Source organism: Betta splendens, chromosome 13 (genome assembly GCF_900634795.4).
Source record: "Betta splendens chromosome 13, fBetSpl5.4, whole genome shotgun sequence".
Lineage (NCBI taxonomy): Eukaryota > Metazoa > Chordata > Actinopteri > Anabantiformes > Osphronemidae > Betta > Betta splendens.
In genome coordinates, this window is record NC_040893.2 from 1,844,726 (window position 1) to 1,855,573 (window position 10,848).

The 10,848-nt window shown below is 39.1% G+C and overlaps 1 long non-coding RNA gene across 1 annotated transcript; it reads right to left on the minus strand.

Annotated features, from left to right (window-relative positions):
• Positions 1-3,277: 3,277 nt before the first annotated feature.
• LOC114868208 (uncharacterized) lies at positions 3,278-10,848 on the minus strand. Its single transcript, XR_003788003.3, has 4 exons — positions 10,426-10,848; positions 6,975-7,033; positions 5,588-5,689; positions 3,278-5,338 (listed from the first exon to the last, which is right to left on the minus strand). It is a non-coding gene; the product is annotated as an uncharacterized LOC114868208 (long non-coding RNA).

A 10,848-nucleotide genomic window follows, 5' to 3' on the forward strand; every position in this document is an offset into this window, starting at 1 on the left:
CTGTTACCGATCTACGTGAATCTAAGAGGTGCACATTGAAGTGCTGTAATCTGTGATCTTGCTATCTTAAGTGCTTTATTGTGGTACTGTTGCGGTGCTCTGTTTCTGCTGCGACCACGCCAAGCGCACGTTTCAACCACTGCACGCTTCCGCGATCATGTGACTATATCACCGGATATAGCCCCACGTGTTTGTGAGACCACAAGCCTTATTTACGCTAGTCCCACTTCACACTCCTTTACACGCTTCTTTCCCTGTGAGCGCCAGACACGCGCGCTCCATTCAAAGGGCTCACCGGCACACGCGCGCAGCTGTGCCACCTCACCACGCCCTAAAGAGGGGCGCTCTCCCTCCTCCTTTCTCTTCCTCTCTCTCTCTCTCTCTCGCTCTCTCTCTCTCACACACACACACACACACACACACACACACACACACACACACACACACACACACCTTTGTGTGTATGCGTGTTACCTCAGGTAACACGCATACACATACAGTACTTCAAGACGAACACGCCATAAGATTAAGTTGTGAGTTGAGGAGTTATTCAAGATAGTGTTGATACCAGAGTTAACATTAATTGTTTAATAAAGCCTTCATAATTTAATTGGTCGTTGTCTGTGATTATTTGTATATGGTTTTACAGCACTGGTGAATTGAGTCGGCTATGGTACGGAGTTCATCCTTCAACCAATTTAAATAAAAATGAGACTGTATTGGCTATTCCAAATTGGTTATTGGTCCCTGGTAACAGGGTGGTGCCCCGTAAATTAAGTAATTGTTAATTAAATTAATAATTATTAAATTTTAGTAAGTGTTTCACTTACCAAACTATAGACATTTGTCATATAGTTATATATATATTTAAGCTAATAACCAAATTTGTGAATCGAAATTATAGACATAATTGGTATCTCCACTCAGGAGCTATAAATTATTATACAATTATTATAATTTGTGCTCCTCGCATATCCCCAACAACTGTTACAACAACAAAAGCCATTTAATTCAGCAGACACAACATGTGTGGAGCTGGTGTGACCAAAGACACACCTCGTGACCAAGAGTGAATAAAAACTTCAGTCCAATGTTCTACTTACTAAACCACCAAGCCATGATTTGGTTTTAGCAATGGTTGAATCACCTGGAATATGGGAGGGTGAGACTTAAAGACGCATTGCCGCTAGGACAGAGGTTACACATAGAACAAAAATTAAATCTGGCCTTTAAAGGTTGGCACTGACACAAATATCACACTTACTCACTCATCATCTGAATCACTTCATCTTCACAAGGTTGTGGGTATGCTGGAACCCATCCTAACTATCATGAGAAGCTGGGTACAAGCTGAACAGTATGATCAGTCTAACACAGGGCCAAATAGAAGCAGACAGCCACCCATTCTCTCTCCTGTCTCCTTGTGAACAGTGGGAAGAACATGCAAACTCCCCCAGAAAGGAACCACAAAATAAACCCAGGTCCTTCTTGCTGTGAGACAATAGTTCTAATACACCACAGTATTGACATATGCTTTAGATATAAATCAAAATCGGTTGTCCCGAGCTATTCAGACAGATAATGAGAAGGAAGGGAGATTTGCAGTAGTTAAAGCAGATGCTGAGAAAGAAGGGGAGACTCCAAATGTATAGAGACTGCAAATGTCACACAGAGAGCTATTTGCATAATACTGTGTGTTGTCAGGAAATTGACGGTTAGTGTCAGTTGGTATCTGTAGGAGCAAGACGTACATGTTACCCTATGTGTTTGTGTGTGCATGGCCTTTTCCTGGAACCTCGCTGGACAGGTGGCATCCCCTAGCCGTGTAATTAGCATGTCACCATCTTAACATGTTGATGGGAGCGCTGCTCCAGGCAGATACATTCATATATAAATGTAAATTCAAATCGGTCCCCTTTCACTTACACACCTGCACCACATTGCCTCTGACAGTTCATGATTGATTTGGCTGCTTCTCATCCACTGAGACAGTGAAATGGGCAAAGGGGTGGTATTGAACGCCACAAAACAATGCTGAGATGCTTTAAATTGTCAACAGGGACGGGAAAACTGGGAAAGGAAATGACAGCCAAAAAATGTCCCAATCAAGAAAACTTTATATGAAAGCCATCCAGGAAACTTTTGACCCCTTATTTTTTCTTTCATATTCTAATGATGAATCTCCACTGTCTGACTCCTCATCAGGGCTCAGAGGGAAATGACAGTGCCATTAGATTTAAGGAGTGACCATGCTGTCAATCCAAACACACTTATTTGGGATTGTATTTGGATTGTTGGGGAAGCAACCATCACTGATTTTGTTTTCTGAGGAGGAAAGAGGTTGAAATTTCTCTTCAAATAGGACAAATGTTCTCAATTCAATAGTGACTTTGTCAAGCCAAGAGAAAGTTTGCCAGACAATTTAAATAAACCTACTGTAAATCTTTTTAAAACGAGAGGGTGTGTAATCACTTCGATTAGTTTCTCTTTCAGGCAATTTTAAACATTTCTAACTCCTACAGTGCAGGTTGTTTAGCGAGCTGTCAGTGAGTTTAATTAGCAATGAACCAAGTCTGAAATTAAATGATCTGGCAATAAAGTAATATAAACACACACACACACACACACAACATATTGGACAAATAATAATAAAAGTAAAAACAAATTCTGGGTGACGCAGTGGTGCAGTGGGTAGCACTTTTGCATCACAGCGTGAAGTGCCTGGGTTTGATTCCCGGGCCAGACTGACTGCCTTTCTGTGTGGAGTTTGCAGTGGTGTTCACTCTGGGTTCTACAGCTTTCTTTCTTTCTCTACGGCTTACAGTCGAATGGTTGTCTGTCTGTCCATATGTGTGTTGCCCTGCTATGGACTGTCCAGGGCGTAGATAGCTGGGATAGACTCCAGTGACCCTGCATGGGAATAATTCTTTACCTCTATACTGTACAACATACAAAGAGTTTTAATAATTTTGACTGTCTATATCTAAAAATATATAAATTATTAAGATCTATAAAGAATTACTCAAATAATTTTATTCTTCTATATTGTTCTCTTTATACAGAAACTTCTGCAATTAGGAATTGTAAACGCATTATAAAAGTCACAAATGTTTTAATATCACCAGTGAAGAGAATTTATGCATTTTTTTCAAAATAAGATCTATATATATATATATATATATATATATATATATATATATATATATATATATATATATATATATATATATATATATATATACTGTGTTATTAATATTTTGTTTTGATATTGCGGAAAACAATTAAGGTTCTTGTGAAACAAAGTATTTTTTATAAACATGAAATCACATGTCATCAATAATTTGATAAATCGTGGTAATGTCAGAAATGTTTTTTTTTTGTTTTTTACATATAACTCTGGGGGAGAAGTCCAATTAAAAAACATGGGTCAAGAGTCAAAACATTCACTGAGTGACACATACGCCTGCACACGGGCTTTGAATGCGAGTCAGACAAAAATTACACAATTTCTTTCCCTTTATTTTCCCATTTTTTCAGTAAAGTCAATGAAAACAAACAAACAAACATTAAAACTAAATGTACAAATATTGCATTTAAAAATAATGCTTTTAGTTATTTATTCTATTCTTCAGCATTTTAATTGATATTTGAGATGAATATTTATGGAAGTGTGGACGATACTGTGTGTGTGTGTGTGTGTGTGTGTGTGTGTGTGTGTGTGTGTGTGTGTGTGTGTCCTTGCGGTTACATCGGAGTGGGGCCCAAAATCCTTTTTTTTCCTACCAAAGTGGGGCCCTATGTTCACTTTGGCTGGGCCCCACAACTTTAAAGGCCTTTTTGAGGGTCAAGATGTTATTTTAGGGCTAAGGTTAGAATTGAGGTTTGGTTCGGATTAGAACAAAGGTTAAACTTCCCTGATCATACAGCTTTTCACTCTAAAGAATGTTGGCCTTCAATGTCTCAGTAAGGTCTCATTTCATTTCATTGCATAAAACCCTTTAGATCATCCACACTGCCACTGTCAATGTGTGGTTTTCACTTCCCATCAGTAAAAGCTCTGTTTTCTGGGCGTGTCCGAGCGCAGCTGCTCACCACACCTCTGCGGAAGCGCATACCTTTTTTGTTTTTTTTTAAATTGGCTTTTATGTAATTTGCAAAGCGACTAGCGGTTGCTAATGCTTAGGCTTGCTACATGGCCTGTGTAGCTTGAATATTCACAACGTGACTTACCTGGAAAACTCTTGTTAATAGAAAACACTGCTTTAGCTTACATTATACAAATAAATAAAAGTTTGAGAGCATAGCTAAAACAATATATATACAATTTACACTGTTTTTGTCTTGCTTGTACTGCTGCTCTGACATATTTAAAAAAAATGTGCATTAATATTCAGAGCAATCATTGCATGACCTACCTGGGAACAAAAAGCATTGGTTCAAATTATATATTGATCTAACGTATTTTTACTGCTTTTGGTTATGTTTTTTAGTAATGTTTTTTGATCATTCTTGATAAACCTGACAGTAATATGTCTCTGTATCTGAAGTTGTTACAGGTATCTAGTCTACAGAGGCTAGTGAGCTGGTGCTGGGGATTTCTGGAGTGAGGAATCTGAGTTGCCATCTCTTCATGCGTGGGTTGTAGATCAAGGCAGAGTTACCTGATGGGTAAAACACTCACTGTATGTTGGATTTAAACCACCTGTGGAATAACTCATTTACCATTTGAGTAGTAATGTGTTTTATGTGTGTGCAATACTCATTAAAATTCATCTTTTTAAACAATTGAATTTTTAATTTATAATTACACATGCTTTTCTCCTATGGACGGTTCACCTTTTATAGCTTACCATATTAGAAAGAGAAAAACATGTAATTTCAATACTATGATTTTCCTGAATAAATGCCTTTTCCCCCTCATAAAAACAGAGTTTAGTGAAATATTTAATAGTTAAAGCTTTTCACTTTATTGTCAACCAAAAACTGCACCACTACTCCAAAGCTGGAACACACTGTTATCTTCAAACTCCAATGTGCAATGTATAGGTTACTGAGTGAATTAAGAAGTCTGGGGGTTTGAGGACAAAAGCTTTTGCAGAGCCTTGCAGATGAAATGCTTGATGGAAGTAGGGTAAACAGTCCATGTCCTGCGTACGTGGTAAACTTGGTTATGTTGGAGATTTGTTTCTGCAGCAGGACAGGTATAGTTGTAAATAGATCACCAGGGAGATGTTGTGATCCTTGTTCTCATCACTATTTGGAAGACTGAGCAGAAGCAGTCCTCTACCAGATGGAAGCTGTGGCTGTCCTCACCATCACCTCATCAAAACAAAAGGTACTGCAATCAGAATTGTAGATTAGTGAAATGTTCAGTATTATGTAGGTCAAAACCTTCTCTAATGTAACAATACACAATACCAGTCAAAAAATTAAACCAAACAAGAGGACAGGAATGCCTGTGCTAAAACAACAGATAAACATAGTTGTTACAATTCAAATATAAAAAATCTATAGTCTATAACAAAAAAATCTTCTATTGCCTATCTTACTGTTGGTACATACCTACAGTACATACAAATGTACATACCTTCACTCCTGAGCTAGGCAGCAGATGTCTGTGTACCAACAGTCTGCAGTGATTTCTCTGTTTGACAACCTCCTTGCATGTGGGTAACTGGGATGTGTCCCCCTACAGTATAGAAAAAGACTATGTTACATTTACTGTAAATTGTATGGGTCCTACAAATATAATGGCTATGGTACACAAGCTATAGGTAACTGACCAGATAAGCAGCAGTTATTTTAGAGATATGACTAATTAGCAACTAAGCTTGCAACACAACACAGTTACCATTACAACTAACAATGTTAGGATATGATAGAACAATGACATAACCCCAAATCACAAGTTGATTTAGGCTGTGACACAGGACAGGGTAATAACAAACATAACCACCTTCATCTGCAATATAATAGTGTAGTGATCACCCAGCTGTAGCTCTAAAGTGCAAAGGCCTAACGGCATGCCAATGGCTAAGGCAAAACACAAATAGGAGCAGCAGCACATGTCAACAGGACAAAAGCTCGATCCATCGCTCCCTGCCTGTCGCCAATCGAAGGCCCATAGCTATTAGCTGTTCCCCACACAGGTGTGTGATTGCGCCACCTCAGAGTAGCACAGCGAGCTAGATCCACCGCTTGCTGCCTGTAGCTGTTTGAAGGCTGATAGCTATTAGCTGTTCCCCTCAGGTGTATGTGATTACAGAACATAGCCAAAAGCTAGACACACTGCTCCCTGCTTGTAACCGCTGTTCTCCACACAGGTGTGTGGCTGCAGGAGCCCAAATGAGCACATTTGAAGAGGACAAAGGCTCGGTTGACTGGCTGTGGCCATTAGCATAGCTAGCTAGCTATTAGCTTGCCTCACACATGGGTTACTACATTTTAAACAGACAAACCAGCATTTTAAAACATTATACCGTATTTTTTGCCGTATAAGACTGACTTTTTTTTCCCCCAAAACTGAAGGGGAAAAGTTGGTGCGTCTTATATGTCGAATGCAGAGATCCGCGGAGCGGAACAGTGATGGTGATGACGAGTGGGGGGCAAAGGTGAACTTTACAGTGATGAGTGGGGGCAAAGACAAAACGTACCGTTATGTTTGTCATGTTTTTTTTTTTTTAATGATCCAAAAGAGATCCGATCTGTGACTCCTGATCCGTGAAACGATCTGAACCGTGAGTTCTTTCACTTTCACTGTTTACTGACTTTACTGACTGTTCATGTTACATGTTTGGCATACAATTGTTCTTAAACTGCTGTTAACCTTTATACAGTTGATATAAATATTTTACTACAGTATTTGGTTCAGAATCTTTTTTTTTTAGATTTTCCTCCTTTAATATTGAATGCGTCTTATATGCCGGTGCGTCTTATATGGCAAAAAATACGGTTAGTATCAAGCATGTACTTACTTCAGTGAGTGGATGATGGTGGGTGGTTGTTCAGGTTTTGCAGGGAGGACTCCTTGCATCTGTGACAACAAGGGAGAAACGGTTTTAGAGTAGGAGGAGGTCTGTCTCCATTGGATGAAGTCTCAAAATGTGAAAAAAGGAGGAAATGCACTTCTACCGTGCTCAGTGTGTGTAAATGTGACCCATAGAGCCATAGGAACGCTCCAAAATGTCTAAAACGTGGATTTTGCATGATATGACCCCTTTTAAATTTTTGCCTTTATTTGTGATGGTTAGGGTAGGTTAGGGTAAGGGGATAGGGAAGGCATTATGTCAATGATGGGGCCCCACTTTTATAGCACCGCAAGGCTGTGTGTGTGTGTGTGTGTGTGTGTGTGTGTGTGTGTGTGTGTGTGTGTGTGTGTGTGTGTGTGTGTGACTGTGTGTGTCAGGGTTTTAATTCATACTCTTTCTGCACCTTTGACAGTCAAGTGGATTACACCTTGTGTTCAAACAGAAAAGGAAAAGGAGGAAAGAAAAGCGCCAGAACATGAAATAGAATTATCGGGCTGCTTATAGGCCCTGTTACATTTATTGTTAACTCCTTCCAGTTCATTAAACCTAATCCCTGTTAGGGTGGTGGGTAACAGAGGGCCTGAATAGGCCTAGGCTGGCTAAGGGGTTATTGTAGTCCTCTCTTGGGTAAATCCTAGTCCCTGTAGTGTGTCTGTGTGTGAGAGATGTGGAGAAAGGGAATCTGCTGGACAAGGGCAAGGGGTGAGCACATTTTTTTCACACTGGGTGCCTGTGTTCTGTCTGGGTGGGTGTCAAGTCACCCTGGGTTTTTAGTTCCCGAGTCTCTCTGACAAGCATAAAACAGGCCTTTTGTTTTGTGTGGTGGCTCCTCGTACCTAGCCTGGCCAGATGCAGACACACAGAGAGGGTCACTTATGGCCTTGTTAATACAGATCTACACACCAATAAAGCTTCTTAATCAGTATGAGATGAGATGAGGGATTGACTTCTAAAGAAGACATTGGCCCTGCTTTCTTTCAGACCAAGGAAAGTTGTTTGCAGTGTCCACATTTACTATTTTTACTATATAGATAACTAAATTAGTTTTTTTGTAATTAGTTCACAGCTGCAGTTTTAAATATTTCCCAAATTACATTTACAAACAAAAAGACAAAAATATAACAGACCAGTCACCTAAAATAAACAAGGTTAAGCCGTTGAAACAAAATCATAAACATGTGACAACATACATATAAAACTATAGCAGAGTTGTGGCAGAGTTTCATTAATGGTTAAAAAACTGAAGTGAAAGTTAAGAAAAAAGGTGTAAATAACTCTTATTTGAATGGGTTTGTAGCCTTCTGTATGGTAAGTGGCCTACATTTGTGTAATGCGTTTTTACCATGTTGAAATTCAAACCTTTGACGCTGCATCTCATTCCCTGATTTGCACACAATAGCAGAGTTGCTATACTATACAAGATGACCTCACTTACTGGGGCCAGGTTAGAGGTTAGGAGTTAAATTTCAATTCAATTGTACCAATTCACAAAGCGCCAATTCACAAAAGAGTTATCTCAGGCAATTTACAAGCTAAGATTTAAGGTTAGCCTTTAATTGTAATTAAAGGACTGTTGGAACATGTGTTTTGCTTTTTTTTGGCACATTCAGCTCTGCACCTTTTGCTTTGCAGATCCAATCAGCTATAGATTCAACTCATTAGCTAGTTTCAGTAATGTTTATCTTATTAATTGCAAATAGTAAATTAGATGTTTTTACAGTGTGTTAAATACACTGACTCTCATATATTACTCAAGATCAATTGAGTTATATTTTAATGCATCAGCTACTTTTAGCTATATTATAAATGTTTCATTATACTTAAGAAATATAGCAATATTTCTGCTTTCAAATGGTTTATTACGACTAGTTCATGACACTATTTTACAGTTTAATAATTGGGCACACTCTTTTTCCATATCCTTTCAAAACAAAAGCACCAATTCATTCTCTTTAGCCCAAATAGTGCTTTTTCTGCTTTTGGCTGGATAATATGATTACTTAATAAGCTGGTTTTATTGTTCAGCAATTACTTATGCATGCTCCTAGAATGCTCCAACTTTTCTCAATTTCTACTACTACTACTACTACTTCCTCTGCAGCTACTCTCAGCTGACTATTCTTTCAGCTCTTGAACTCTGTTTAGCTGTTTTGATACATTCAGCTATGCTTCATCATGTTCAACAAACCTTTACACACTTCCTTGATTTCCAGAATTTCTTCAATTTCAACTTCCTTGATTTGAAATATAAATATTCAAATGTTCATCACTGTTTAAACAACTCCTAAATCTCTTCAGATACATTAATCAGTGAACGCTCTTTTGTCCTTTTACTCAGATACATAATTGACATATGGTTTTGTATAAAAAATTCACATTTGTCTTGGGTTTAAACCTTTGAGACTGCTACAACATTTAAAAGTGGGCCTTGGGAGTCATCTATTGGACAAATATGATTTAAACTATTCTAAAACCATCCCAGATATACCCACCCAATGGCCTACTCTATCAATCAGGGTTTTATGATCGATGGTATGAAATGCTGCACTCATATAGAAGCACTAGGACAGAGCACATGCCAGCATTAGCCTGCGTTAAGAGATCATTTGTGACTCTTAAATCTGTTTCTGCGCTGTGATTTTTACAAAACCCAGATTGGAATTTTTCACACATGCTGATAGAGACCAGTACAAATAGTAACTGCTCTGAGACATTTTTTTATGGCCGGAGGTCCCGCTGTAGATTATTTAGAAGACAGTGAGTACCTCAGCACACACAGTCTGATATTTGTGGTTAGTTGTATGAGCCAGAGTACAGCACCGACGAGTTATGCCGTTTGGAGGAGGTTTGGAGGAGGACGAGGCTGCTTGTGAGGAACCGGCACCCACAGCAGAGAGCTCGCAGATGCATCATGTCTCTGCGATGAAAGAAGCACAACTGAATCTAACAGACAAACGCTCAGACATTGCCCTACATTTTTAACAAAAGGTTATATTATATAAATAAGTGTGTTTGAATGAAGACATTGTTTCTCAGTTTTTTAGCAGCTTTTTATTTTGAGTCAAAGCAGACAGTTGTTGGAAGCCACAGATTTTTCATTTTGCCAAAACCCTCTTCTTTTCTTCATCTGCTGTTAGTGGCTGGCAAAACACAATGGTTATCCCTTTTAAGAGTATTGTGACAATACGCGGCTGCCTGATATTACCTACAAAATGATGAATTGAAGTATTGAATTAGTATCAGAGTTGCTACCAGCCAAGCCAATACACAGGCTAATGTTTGCAACATAAGCTAACACTATCCCCGACAGTCCAAAACACAAGAAGCAGCAGCTCGTAACTGTGCTCAAACTTCACAGCGCAAGCTAAAACAATAAATGGTCAAATATATTACTTACTCTGTGCTGATTTCTGAAAATGCTGAAGGTGCTGTGTCGTCAGCATTAGAATCCACACCTTCATCCAAACGAAATCAGCAGTGGTGAAGTTCTGCAGAGGGCGATTCAGTTCTTCACATCGGCGTGTGGTGCAGACCACCAGCAGTCTCCTGCACACAGCTACTGTAAGATGCCCCATGGTTGGATCTCGCTGCTGTCAGCTGCCTAGTCTTTTAGCTGTGACCGCTTCCTTCATTCGGAGTACTGTAACTCATCTGGGCTGCACTCTGGATCATACAAGTAACCCTGGTGTCAGACTGTTCTAACACTACAAAACTCGATGTCTTCTTAATAATCCAGAGCAGGTCCTCTGGTCATTGAATATTAGTGCTGTAGGTGTATACATGAAAAACAATGGTGGACAAAGAGGTGCGCTCCAGCTGG